This window comes from Microtus ochrogaster, linkage group LG10, assembly GCF_000317375.1.
Source record: "Microtus ochrogaster isolate Prairie Vole_2 linkage group LG10, MicOch1.0, whole genome shotgun sequence".
NCBI classification, from domain to species: Eukaryota; Metazoa; Chordata; class Mammalia; order Rodentia; family Cricetidae; genus Microtus; species Microtus ochrogaster.
In genome coordinates this window covers 4,322,266-4,336,524 of record NC_022035.1, presented here as the reverse complement: position 1 = coordinate 4,336,524, position 14,259 = coordinate 4,322,266, and the positions used below count along the sequence as shown (strand labels likewise).

The window sequence follows — 14,259 nt, the reverse complement described above, 5'->3', positions numbered from 1 at the left end:
GGGGATTGGGGGACATTGCTAACCCATCACCCTGGATGGTGGATGGGAAAAAAAAAACTGGGGAATTCCAGGTTCATCGAGAGTCATTAACTTGGGTAGATAAGGTAGAAAGTGATAGCACAAAATATAAAATGTTTTTCTCTAGCTTCCATGCACAGGAGCACGACGCACTCACTCTCACACACACACATACACACACACACACACACACACACACACACACACACACACACCACATACATCTGTGCATGCACATGCAAGCAGCACACATGACCTACGATTCACAAATGAGCGTAAACATGACATTTGTCTTTCTTAGGTTAATGTAATTCCCTGGTATGGTTATCTTCACTTGCATAAAGGTAGGGTGAAAGGGGCCCAGGAAAAGCACCTTCCTCTGTTGAAAATTCTCCATTTATAATGTACCCTATTTGTGGATTATTTGGTTTGTTAATGTCTAGTTTCTGGAGGTTTTTTTTAAATATATATTTTGGTTATTAGCCCTCCATAAGATAATGGGGCTGGTGAAGATCTTTTCCCCATTCTGTAGGCTGCTGTTTTGTCCTGTTGATGGTGTCCTTTGCCTTACAGAATCTTTTCGGTTTCAGGTGGTCTCATTTCTTAATTGTTCATCTTAGGGCCTGTACTATGTGTGTTCTGTTCAGGAAGTTGTCTCCTGGGCCAGTGCATTCAAGGTTATTCCCCACTTTCTCTTCTATTGGGTTCAGTGTGTCTAGTTTCATGTTGAGGTCATTGATTCACTTGGCCTTGAGTTTTGTGCAGAGTGATAGATACGGATCTATTGCCATTCTTCTATGTGCTGACATTTAGTTAGAACAACATCTCAACTTTAAAGGCACATATATCTGTGGATGGTCAGGAAGATGGCTTTGCATTTGGCTGTTTAATTTTGTCACATAGAATATATTTTAGGACAGGCTTCATAACTTGTTCCATGTGGACTGTAGATACTTAAAAACTGGCTTTGTTCTATTGCTTAGACTAACTGTACAAAATTAGCTCACTTTCACCTCAAAACAAGTTCAAACTAGACTAAAGGCTTTTTGTAAATAGATTGTTAGTTTGAAACTAACAGCTATGCACAAGGTCAGCATCGCAGATGTCCAACCAAGGTTACTAAGAGAAGCATGTCAATTCTTCTCTTGCCAGTCTGCTAACAATAAACCTATGTCTCAAAGTTTGCCACTGGGCACTGTGTGTGCCCCCTCCCCGAGTCTGGTTACAGTTTTACTCCTGAAACCTTGAAACCCTTGCGTTGCCGTGGCAATGGCTCAACTCCTTATCGCTTATCTTAGAAATGTGCTTTTGATCGATGAGAAGTAATTTTGTAATTTCTTTATTGCTTCACGACTTTTGAGAGGAAGAGCGTTTTTAGGCTTGGAGAGAAGAAGTTGGGGGAAGAAGCTAGGAGACAGAGACCCACACTGGAGCACTGGACTGAGCTCCCAAGGTCCCAATGAGGAACAGAAGGAGAGAGAACATGAGCAAAGAGGTCGGGACCACGAGGGGTGCACCCACCCACTGAGACAGTGGGGCTGATCTATTGAGAGCTCACCAAGGCCAGCTGGACTGGGACTGAAAAAGCATGGGATAAAACCAGACTCTGAACATGGTGGACAATGAGGGCTGATGAGAAGCCAAGGACAATGGCACGGGGTTTTGATCCTACTTAATGTGCTGGCTTTGTGGCAGCTTAACCAGTTTGGATGTTCACCTTCCTAGACATGGACGGAGTGGGGAGGACCTTGGACTTTCCACAGGGCAGGGAACCCTGGCTGCTCTATGGACTGGAGAGGGAGGGGGAGAGGAGTGTGGGGAGGGGGAGAAGGGCGGGAGGAGGGGGAGGGAAATGGGAGGCTGGGAGGAGGCGGAAACTTGTTTTTTTTTTCCTTTTCTCAATAAAAAAAACAAATAAAATGTTACATATCACAAAAAAAGAAAGTTTTCTTCTATGATTTTGGTGAAAATATTTTTGGGCCTTTGAGCTGGGATTCTTCTCTTTCTATTTCTATTATGCTTAGGTTTGGTCTTTTCACAGTTTCCCAGACTTCCTAGAGGCTTTGTGTCAGGAATTTTTTTAGATTTAATGTTTTCCTTGACCAATTGTATTAATTTCTTCTATCATATCTTCAATACCTGAGATTCTTTCTTCCATCTCTTGTATTCTGTTGAATGTGTTTCTGTGGTCCCGTTTGAATTCCTAAATTTTTCATTTCTAGAATTCCTTCAGTTTGTGTTTTTCTTTTTGATTCTATTTTCATTTTCAGGTCTTGAACAAATTTATTCATTTCTTTCCACTATTTTGTTTGTATTTTTTTGAATTTCCTTTGCGTATTTACTCTGATTATTTATTTGGATTATTTATTTGTATTTTTTTAAATTTCCTTTAGGGATTTACTCATTTCCTCTGATTATTTGTTTGAGTTTCCTGCATTTCTTTAAAAGATTTATTAATTTCCTCTTTGAGGATGTCTATCATCTTCATAAGACAGTTTTGAAGTCTTGTCCCTGTGTTTTAACTATGTTCGAGTATTCAGAGCCTGCTGTGCTGGTGTAGCTGGACTCTGGTGGAAACATATTGCCCAGGTATTGATTGTATTTTTACACTGACATCTAGGCATCTGGGTTTGAGGTGACTAAAGGTCTTGGGTGCTCATCTCGGTTTGTTTTTGTTAGATGGGTGTTTTGCTCCTTGGTTTCTGCTTTTTCTCTGGATTTTCAGACTGTGATTGTTGTGTGTTGCCTGTTTTCCTGACCTGATCAGCTGGTGTGTTCAACGGGAGTATCTGTTGATGTTGGAGGCGGGGATACTGGGATGTGTTGGGGATGGAGTCAGAGAGGAAAGGGAGATGACAGCAGGTTTTTTTGTGTGTGTGCTAGAGCTGGGAATGAAACTGGTGGAATTGGAGCTGAAGAAGGAAAAGAAGAGGTGTGAATTTTGTCCTGGTGTTATCAGGGGGGCCTGCAGGGATGGGACCTAAGACAAAGCAAGGAGTGAAGAGAGGAAGTTTACAAGAGGAAGATCCCTGAAATCCACAGGAGATGGGGGCAGGGGAGCAGGGACAGGGGCCACCACTGGCGTTCTGCTGCAGGCTGTGGGTGAGACTGGGGGGTTGGATTTGGGAGAATACGGGGGAAGAGAAGACCTGTAGGCAGGCTCTCAGCTTTCTGGCCTTATTCGTTGTCTTAACAACTGTCACTCTGACTAGGGTGTGGGGGGAATCTTGAGGAAGTTTTAATTTTTTTTTTATCTTCTATCCTCTTTATTTTCTTTTTTTTATTGAGAAAAGGAAAAAAAAAGTATCCGCCTCCTCCCAGCCTCCCATTTCCCTCCCCCTCCTCCCACCGTTCTTCCCCCTCCCTCTCCAGTCCAAAGAGCAGTCAGGGTTCCCTGCCCTGTGGAAAGTCCAACGTCTGCCCCCCTCCGTCCATGTCTAGGAAGGTGAACATCCAAACTGGCTAGGCTCCCACAAAGCCAGAACATGAAGTAGGGTCAAAACCCCGTGCCATTGTCCTTGGCTTCTCATCAGCCCTCATTGTTTGCCATGTTCAGAGAGTCCGGTTTTATCCCATGCTTTTTCAGTCACCGTCCAGCTGGCCTTGGTGAGCTCCCAATAGATCAGCCCCACTGTCTCAGTGGGTGGGTGCACCCCTCGTGGTCCTGACTTCCTTGCTCATGTTCTCCCGCCTTCTGCTCCTCATTTGGACCTTGGGAGCTCAGTCTGGTGCTCCAGTGTGGGTCTCTGTCTCTATCTCCATCCATCACCAGATGAAGGTTCTATGGTGGTATGCAAGAAATTCGTCAGTATTGCTATAGGATAGGGTCATTTCAGGTTGCCTATCCTCAGCTGCCCAAGGGACTAACTGGGGACATCACCATGGGCTCCTGGGAGCCACTCTGAGTTTGACATGTATGGTTGGTTTTCTTTATGTCTAAGTTTCCCATGTAGCAACAATATAGGCAAGTAAATTCTCCAAAATGAAGTGACATAATGCCTACATAGGAAGCTTAGACATAAAGAAAACCAACCATACATGCCAAACTCAGTGTCGTAGTTAGTTTGGTTTCTACTAATGTGGTGTAACACTGACTAAAACCAATTTAGGGAGGAAAGTGTTTATTTCACTTATAGGTTGACATTCCATCATTGGGGAAATCTAAGGCAAGAGCCTGGAGCCAGGAACTGAAGCAGAGACCATTAAGAATAGATGCTTGCTTATATAATCCAGGACCATTTTCCCAGAGGTGGTACCATCTGCAGTAGGCTGGACCCACCCAACATCAACCATTCTAGGAAAATGCTCCACAGGCCAATCTGAAGGAAGCCATTCCACAACTGGAGTTTCCTCATCCAAAAGTATTCTAGTTTGATGAAAACTAACCAGTCCATGTACAGCACAGTAAACTTAATAAAATTTATTTTCTAATCTCTTGACAAAAATAATTACAGAAATTTATGCATAAATTTTCTGACAATTGGTTCTTTTTCAAATAGATAAGGTAATTCTACATTCTTTAAATTGATTTTATTGAGCTGTACATTTTTCTCTGTTCCTGTCACTGCCTCTCCGCTCCCCCTTAAACCCTCTCCCATGATCCCCATACCCCCAATTTACTCAGGAGATCTTTGCTTTTTCTATTTCCCATGTAGATTACATCCAAGTGTGTCTCTCTTAGGGTCCTCATTGATGTCTAGGTTCTCCGGGATTGTGATTTGTAGGTTGGTTTCTTTGCTTTATGTTTAAAATCTACTTATGAGTGAATGCATATGATAATTGTCTTTCTGGGTCTGGGTTACCTCACTCAATATGATATTTTTTAGATCCATCCATTTGCCCACAAATTTCAAAATGCCGTTATTCTTTTTCTGCTGTGTAGTACTCCATTGTGCAAATATACCACATTTTCCTTATACATTCCTCAGTTGAAGGGCATTTAGGTTGTTTCCAGGTTCTGGCAATGACAAACAATGCTGCTCTGAACATAGCTGAGCACATGTCCTTGTGGCACAACTGAGCATCCTTTGGCTATTTATCCAAAAGTGATATTACTGGGTTTTGAGGAAGGTTGTTTCCTAATTTTCTGAGAAATCGCGACACTGACTTTCAAAAATGTTATACCAGCTTGCATTCCCACCAGCAATGCAGGAGTACCCCAAATGTACCCCAAAACCTCTCCAGCACAAGTTGTCATCAGTGTTTTTGATCTTGGCCATTCTTACAGGTGTAAGATGTAATCTCAGAGTTGTAATGATTTCCATTTCTCTGATGGCTAAGGATGCTGAACATTTCCTTAAGTGTCTTTCAGCCATGTTAGATTTCTTTGTTGAGAGTTCTCTGTTTAGGTCTGTACTCCATTTTTTATTGAATGATTTGTTCTCTTGATGACCAATTTCTTGAGTTCTTTGTATATTTTGGATATCGAACTTCTGTCTGATGTGGGGTTGGTGAAGACCTTTTCTCATTTTTCAGGCTGTCATTTTTGTCTTGTTGACCGTGTTCTTTGCTTTATAGAAATTTTCAGTTTCATGAGGTCCCATTTATTAATTGTTTCTCTCAGTGTCTGTGCTGCTGGGATTATATTTAGAAAGTCTCCCGTGCCAATGTGTTCAAGTGTACTTCCTACATTCTCTTCTATAAGATTCAATGTGATTGGCTTTATGTTGAGGTCTTTGATCCAGTTGGACTTGAGTTGTGTGCATGGTGACAGATATGGATCTATTTTCATTCTTCTACATGTTGATATCCAATTATGCCAGGATCATTTGTTAAATATGCTTTCTATTTTCCATTTGATATTTGGATTATGTTGACAGATTTTTGTATGTCGAACCATCCCTGAATCTCTGGGATGAAACCGCCTTGATCATGGTGGATGATGGTTCTGATGTGTTCTTGGATTTGATTTGCCAGTATTTTATTTAGTATTTTTGCATCAGTGTTCAGGAGTGACTGGTCTGTAATTCTCTTTCTTAGTAATGTCTTTATGTGGTTTGAGTATCAGGATAATTGTAGCCTCATAAAAAGAGTTTGGCAATGTTCCTTCTGTTTCTATTGTGTAGAACAATTCGAGGAGTATTGGTATTAGTTTTTCTTTGAAAATCTAGTAGAATTCTGTGCTGAAACCCTCTGGTCCTGAGCTTTTTTTTTTGGGGGGGGGGCTTTTGAAGACTGTTTCTATTTCTTTAGCAGTTTTAAGTTTATTGCTTATCTTGTCTGGATTTAATTTTGGTAAGTGGTATTTGTCCAGAAAGTTTTCCTCTTCCTTTAAAGCTTTCCAATTTTGTGGAGTACAAGTTTTTGAAATGACTTGATGATTCTCTGGATTTCCTCTGTATCTCTTGTTATGTCCCCCTTTTCATTTCTGATTTTGTTAATTTGGACATTCTCTTTCTGCCTTTTGGTTAGTTTGGATAAAGGTTTGTCTATTTTGCTGATTTTCTCAAAGGATCTACTCTTTATCTCATTGATTCTTTGTATTCTTTTCTTTGTTTTGATTTTGTTTATTTCAACTCTCAATTTGGTTATTTCCTGCCGTCCAGTTCTCCTGGGTGACTTTGCTTCAAGTTTTTAAATGGTCTGTTAATTCACTAGTGTGGGATTTTTTTCCAGCTTCCTTATGTAGGCATTTAGCATTCCTCTTAACATTGCTTTCCTTGTGCCCCATAAATTTGTGTATGCTGTGTGATCATTTTCATTAAATTTTAGGAAGCCTTTAATTTCTCCCTTTATTTCTTCCTTGACCAATTGAAGATTCAGGTGAGCATTGTTTAATTTCCATGTATTTGTGGGCTTTCAAAAATTAGTGTTCCTGTTGAATTCTAGTTTTGAGCCATGGTGATCCAATAAGATACATGAGGTTATTCTTTTTTTTTTGTATCTGTTTTGGTTTGTTTTGTTACTGAGTATGTGGCCAGTTTTTGGAATATTCTGTAGATGTCTGTAAAGTCCATTTGTTAGATTCCCTATTTCTCCGGTAATTTTTTTTTTTGTCTGACAGACGTGTCCAGTGGTGAGAGTGGAGAAATGAAGTCTCACACTATTAGTGCGTGGGGTTTAATGTATGGTTTAAGCTTTAGAAGTATTTCTTTTACGTATGAGATTGCCCTTGTTTTGGGGGCATAGATGTTCAGTATTGAGATTTCCTCTTGATGGATTTTTCCTGTGACTAATATGAAATGACCTTTTTTGTCTCTTTTGATTGATTTTAGTTTGAAGTCTATTTTGTTGGATATTAGAATAGCTATACCAGCTTGTTTCTTAGGTCCATTTGATTGGAAAAAAAATTCCCAACCCCTTACTCTGAGGTGATGTCTGTCTTTGAGGTTGAGGTGGGTTTCTTTTATGCAGCAGAAGAATGGATTCTGCTTTCATATCCAATCTGTTAGCCTGTGTCTTTTTATAGGTGAGTTGAGTTCATTTATATTAAGGGATATTAATGATCAGTGATTGCTATCTCCTGTTAATTTAGTTTTCGTTGTTGGTGATGTTAATTTATGTGTTTTTCCCTTCTTTGGGATTTGCTGCTGTGAGATCAATTGTCTGTGTTTTTGTTGATGTACCCAACTTCCTTGGGCTGGAGTTTTCGTTCTAGTACTATATGTAGGGCTGGGTTTGTGGCGGTATTCATTAAATCTGGTTTTGTCATGGAATATCTTGCTTTGTTCGTCTATTGTGAATGAATGTTTTGCTGGGCACAGTAGTCTGGGCTGGCATCCATAGTCTCTTAATGTTTGAATAATGTTTAACCAGGACCTTCTGACTTTCATTGTCTCCACTGAGAAATCAGGTGTAATTCTGATTGGTCTGCCTTTATATGTTACTTGGTCTTTTTCCTTTTCAACTCTTAATATTCTTTCCTTAGTCTGTATGTTTAGTGTTTTGATTATTATATGGCGAGTGGACATTTTTTTGTGATCCAGTCTATTTGGTGTTCTGTAAGCTTCTTGTATCTTCATAGACATATCTTTCTTTAGGTTGGGAAAGTTTTCTTCTATGATTTTGTTAAATATATTTTCTGTGCTTTTGAGTTGAACTTCTCCTTCTATACCTATGATTCTTAGGTTTGGTCTTTTCATGGTATCCCATATTTCCTGGATATTTTGGGTTAAGCTTTTGTTAGATTTAATGTTTTCTGACTGATGAGTCTATTTCCTCTATTCTATCTTCAGCGCTTGAGATTCTCTCTTCCATCTCTCATATTCTGCTGTTTATGCTTGCATTTGTGGTTCCTGATCATGGTCTCATGATTTCTGTTTCTATAATTCCCTCAGCTTGTGTTTTCTTTATTGTCTCTATTTCAGTTTTCAAGTCTTGAATAGTTTCTTTCATATGTTTGATTGCTTTTTCTTGGTTTTCTTAAAGGGGTTTGTTGATTTCTTCCAATTTTTTGTTTATCTTTTCCTGACTTTCTTTGGGGGAATTTATTTCCTCTTTAAGAGTCTCAAACATTCTCCTGAAGTTATTTTTTAGATCATTTTCTTCTGCTTCATCTATGTTTGGTTGTTCAAGTCTTGCTGTTGTAGGGTCACTTGATTTTACTGGTGTCCTGTTGCTCTTTGTGGTGTTGCATGTGTTCTTACCTTGTCTGCCCGTCTTTTCCTCTGATTTGTGTAGTTGGGGCTCTCTGTGTCTCTGGTTATCAATCTTCCAGGTGCCAGTGGACCCAAGGCTTAGATGCTTGTTCCTCATGGTTCAGTCAGTGTCATGGTTCCAGTCACCCTGTTGGTCACTCTGTGTTCCTAGAGGTCGCTCAGTGCTCCCTGGCTTTGCTCTGCTCCCGTGGAGTTCACTGTCTCAGGCCTGCTTTGGCCTAGGTTGCCAGCGCAGACCATTTTGTAAATATCCCTGGTCTGGATCCACTCCTGCAGAGTTCCCTGGCTTGGGGTTGGTCCGGAAAGTGTCTCTAGCTCTGATCTACACCCTTGGAGGTCCCAGACTCAGATAAGCCCAGACCCGCAGAGGTCCTGGCTCAGGCCCTTCTCCTGCAGAGGTCCTGGCTCAGGCCTTCTCCTGCAGAGGTCCTGGCTCAGGCCTCCTCCTGCAGAAGTCCAAGACTCATGCCAGGACACAGAGAGGGCTCTGGTTTCTGCTACTCCCTCTGAGGTCCCAGACTCCCGCCCAAACCTGCAGGGGTCCTGGCTCAGGCCTCGTTCCTTGGAGGTCCTAGACTCAAGCCCGGAACCATAGAGGTCTCTGGTTCCTGCCTATACCCTAGTAGGTCCCAGACTCATTCCTGGACCTGCAGAGGTCTCTGGCTCTGGCCCACTCCCTCAGCAGTTGCTCCCCTGTACCTGCTCCTGTGGAGTTCACTGTCCCTGGCCTGCTTTGGCCCAGGTCTCTGGCTCAGGCCTGATGCTTCAGAGGTTCCAGACTCACACCAGGACCCACAGAGGTTTCTGGTTCCTGCCTTCTCTCTCAGAGATCTCAGACTCCTTCCCAGGACCACAGAGGTCCTGGCTCAGGCCTAGTTCCTCGGAGGTCCCAGTCTTAAGTCTAGACCTCCAGGAATCCTGGCCCAGGTCTACTACCTTGAAGGTCCCAGACTCACACCAGGACCCACAGAGGTCTCTGCCTCTGACTCATATCCTCAGGGGTTGCTCCTTTGTATCTGCCTCTGTGGATTCTGCCACTGGCTCAGTCCTGCTCCTGGGGAGTTCACTGCCTCCAACTCTACTTTTTTACTCTATCTCAATTTCTGCCATTTCCCTTTTCTCTTCCTCCCAGAGTTTAATGTGCCTGTATATGCTACCACTTACAGCAATTCCGTCAGTCCTAATGAGATAAGGCGGTTGCATCAGCATCAAACAAAATTTTGGCGATAAACTGATACTGGAACAGTAAAAACCACTTGATATGGCTTTGCAAAAATTTTCTTGATTCTAGAGAACTCTATAATTCTCAAATATTTGCAAGATAAACTAATTAATATCTAACCTAAAAAACTGAATACAGTTACACCCATCCTGTCCTGGCAGAAGGTGAGTGAACCACTAACTCCTCGTCCTGTCTGGTGCCCCAAGCCACCTCTTCTGTGGACAGATGTATCAGCTCTCATATAGCCTGACAGATGTTTACATCATCCCGCTAAATCCACCTGCTCCGATTCAGAATCTGGATACAACCTTCTAATTATGGTTCTCGAGACATCTTCCCAAGAGCCATGAAGTAGATCTGATTTTTTGGTTTTTTTTTTTATTTTCTTGCCTACTAAATGATAGGAAAGACAGAGAATTTTCATGTCTGTGATTCTTTTAAAGACTTGAGCTGATGTAATTTCTCTGTGGGGCTAGGAAAGCAGAACACAGGTGAAGAAGTGTAAAACTTGCCCCAGAGTAACACTCCGAACTAGCTTATATGCAGAAGTCATCTAAATTGGAAAAATATCATTTAATTTTACAATATATAAAGAGAGCATGAGAACCATCTTAAAAAGCCGGAGAACAGGCCCAGCACAAACCTTTTTTTTTTTTTTCCACTCTGAGACTGTTTTGCAGCTTTATTAAATGGTATATGCCTCTGGCTTTGCTTTTTAATAATCCTGTTTTCTTAGGCACTCTCACTTTGAAACACTCTAGCATCCAATGTTGCTCTGAAATTTTAAGAATATGAAGCAAATAACTGAGAAATGTATGTCTGTTTACTTTTCCCAATACTTGAGAAAGCAACTATAGACATATCCGGCATCTAAAACTCAGAGCCTTTCATATTTTGGGTGGAATAAAGAATTTCTCAACCTTTGTATCCTTGATAAAAAAAATAAAAATAAATGAATGGGGCTTGTGCCCAGAAGCCGAGAAAAGCAAAGAAAAGTGGTTGGAGTATTTTGGGTTGGCACAGGACAGAGTCCGCATCGATTCAGCAGGTAGCCACTTTCTCTGTTCCTGGAGCAGAGTCTAGGACACAGGGCCAGAAAGCAAAAGGTTCTGAGATCTAGAACTAAAAATCTCTGCGAGTTCTCAGTCTCCATCAAAGACCCTCTCTTCCTTCTTCTTGTTCCTAGCTCCTTGACCTTTCTCTTACTGGGGCAAGGAAGAGAAGGAAACCCTACCAGAACCTCTGCCCAAACCACAAAATTCCAGGAGGTCTATTTGTGTGCTTACCAGTTCCTAGAATTCACTTCCTGTTGTTTAGGTGTTTGGGTTAAAGCCTCGCCCCAGCCCCTGGCATCCATATACCCAATAAGTCTAGAATGTTTAGGTGGAAGGTTCCATCCCAAGCCCCCTCCTCTTGGAGTTGCCACAGTCTGAACTCTACCTCCAAGAAAGTCTGCCAAACGGTGACCCCCTCCTCAGAGATGCTCAAGACCACTCCCACAGGGTGTTTAAATTGTACTCCAGAGAACCAACATGTGGTTTCCTGGTCTTCCTTCCTCATCTCCTCTCTGAGGGCCTGGGAGGCCACCCAGGAACGCTAGTACTCATTAAACCTGGGCTTTTTCCAATTTTCGGTTTGATTTGGTCTGATTTGGATTATTGCGTCAGCAGAGAGGTTTATTGGGACATAAAAAGTTTCCATCTGGAGGTTCCACCAAGGAGGTTGTTTTTCCCACTACCCCTTGCTCCTGTACTCCGCCAGGCTAATATTGACTTAGTCTGGGTAAATTCCCATTTCGAAGTCACTGCCCTTAAGGCCCAGGGCCTCATACTTCCGCCAGGCTGTCTATTGAAGTCATGGGCTGTGCCAGGAGCCTGACCTGACTGGACAGGGACCTGCCTTGTTCCGGTGGGTTCCTTTGTGAGGAGCCGTCCTTTCAAGGAATTCCCATACCTCTCTGTTTTTGACTAAAAAGTCTATCACAGTGGATACATTGTGCTAGGCTTTGATCCCTGAGTCTCGGCGGTAGACTTGGGAGATGGACACCTGCAATTCAAAGCCAGATCCTCGAACACCCTTGGGCTGCTTCTTACATAAAAAAAAAAAAAAAAATCTCTTTAAATTGGGGCTATCTGACACCTTACATCCCTTAACACCTAAAAAATTTGCTAACATATAAACAAGCCCCCCATATGCCCATGGTTTCCGGATGCTGTGCTCCTGCTCCACCTCCCCAACTCCCCTCCCCCTTCTTTAGGTGTTTATTGTTTGTCTGCATTCCTGGCATTAATCTGGTCATGCTGGGACTCTCTCTATGATGAATTTGTTTCCCCCCTCCTTCCACTCTCAAACCGCATAGGTGTTCTGTCTTTATGTTTCTGTTCTTCCTTAAAGCGTCTGCTAATCTGGCTGGTCCTTAATGGGACCAACTGTATGCTTCCCTGGCTTCTGTCGCCGACACTGGAATTTTAAGTTGGTCATCTAACACAGGTTCCTAAAATAAAGTTTTGTCTGTCTGTTAAAATAATGTGGCCACACTATGCTTGTTTTATGTCTGTTTGTGAATATGTGCTGGTTTTAAAATCTGTAAAACTTGTAACTCCAGATTACAACAGGTCTGGAAGAAAACACGTGGGTAGCTGCCATTTTTTAGCTCAGCGCCATCTTTGGTAAGATGGCAATCTGTTCCGGTTGTCTTACAGATACCTGCAGGTTCCTACTGCTGTATCAAAAATCAGGTCTGGTAAAAACTAACAGTCTCCAGAGCCTATTTTAACCCCACCCATTTTCAAGCATATTTTATAGTTCACTCCTGCTGTCTGGGCCAAGACCAACTTACAGAGGGCCTTCCAGGCAGCGGCAGAACAGGCACTAGCTCCTGGGACTTCACCATTGCAACGTGCCTTCTCATCTCCCTCAAGAAACAGATGCCTGTGCTCGCTTCGGCAGCACATATACTAAAATTGGAAAGATACAGAGAAGATTAGCATGGCCCCTGCGCAAGGATGACATGCAAATTCGTGAATCGTTCCATTAGAAAAAAAAAAAAAAAACAGATGCCTGAGGTCTCCAGGATGGCAGTAAACCAGATGCCTCTCCACCCACACCTCCTGCTGAGTGTGAGCCCACCAACTCCCAACTCTCCCCTCTCCCACGTTTTCCCATGCTCGCAAGAAGTAGCCAGACTTGAGCCGGCACCCCAATGCCCAAAGGGTCGGTGATATTTGGTCAAAAGTGTCACCCCAGCCCTTGGCATCCATACATCCAAAGAGTCTGGAATGTTTGGGTGGGAAGTTTCATTCCAAGCCCCCTTCTCTGAGAGTTGCCTCAGTCTAGATTCTACCTCCTAGAAAGACCACCAAATGGTGGCTCCTTCTCAGAGATGCTCATACCCACAGAGTATATAAACTGCTCGCTAGAGAACAAATACATGGTTTTCTGGTCTTCCTTCCTCATCTCCTCTCTGAGGGCCTGGAAGCACTGGTATCCATTAAACCTGGACTTTTTCTAATTTGGTTTGATTTGGTCTGATTTGGATTATTGTGTTGGCAGAGAGATTTTTCAGGGTGTAAAAACTTTTCCCATGGGATTATGGGTTCACAGCTTTGTCATGTCCCCTCAGCCTCAGCTCCCAGACATTTGATTTCTAACCACTGTGCATGGAGAATATGTAGTGGGCCATGTTGGGGAGTGTGGGGAGCACTTGTGCATGCAGGTACCACAAGTGCTAGCTAACACGGCAATGGTTCATGTGCTCATCTTCTTTCGCACTAAAGGGCCTTTGAGTTTGAAAACTGTCTCTTCTGTGTCTCCTGAACAGAGCTACGGAAAAGATGAACAGAGCCAGAAGCAGGATTTGTCGGGGGGAGGCAACAAAAGACAGTAGTAAGAGCTGTGGCTTACATTCCTGCCGCCCTGTTCCCAGCCGCCTGGCTAGCTTATACCCCGAAATAACAACACACAAACTGTATTCATTTAAACACTGCCTGGCCCATTTCTATTAATGTGTGTAGGACCAAGGTGCACTTACCGGGAAGATTCTAGCCTATGTCCATCCTGGGTCAGAGCTTCATCGAGTCTGCCCCAGAGAGGAGAGCTATCGAGTCTGAGCTCACTTCCTCTTCCTCCCAGCATTCTGTTTTGTATACTTCACCCACCTAAAGGTTGGCCTATTAAATGGGCCAAGACAGTTTCTTTATTAGCTAATGACCTTCCTCCATCATTTCCCCTTTTTCTGTTTAAAACAAAAAGGAAATGCTTTCACTTTAACATAGCAAAATTACATATAACAAAACAGTTATAAAGCAAGAATGACAGTTACAATATTTACATCTACTTTATCTTTTATCATAACTAAGGAAAACTATAACTATCTATATATTCTTTAACTCCATCAAAGATTCCAGAAGGATATAATATTAC

The 14,259-nt window shown here is 42.3% G+C and overlaps 1 non-coding gene across 1 annotated transcript; it reads left to right on the top strand.

Moving 5' to 3' along the window:
• The first annotated feature begins 12,770 nt into the window (after positions 1–12,770).
• On the top strand, positions 12,771–12,877 carry LOC113457938. Its single transcript, XR_003378406.1, has one exon. It is a non-coding gene; the product is annotated as a U6 spliceosomal RNA (small nuclear RNA).
• Positions 12,878–14,259: the final 1,382 nt, after the last annotated feature.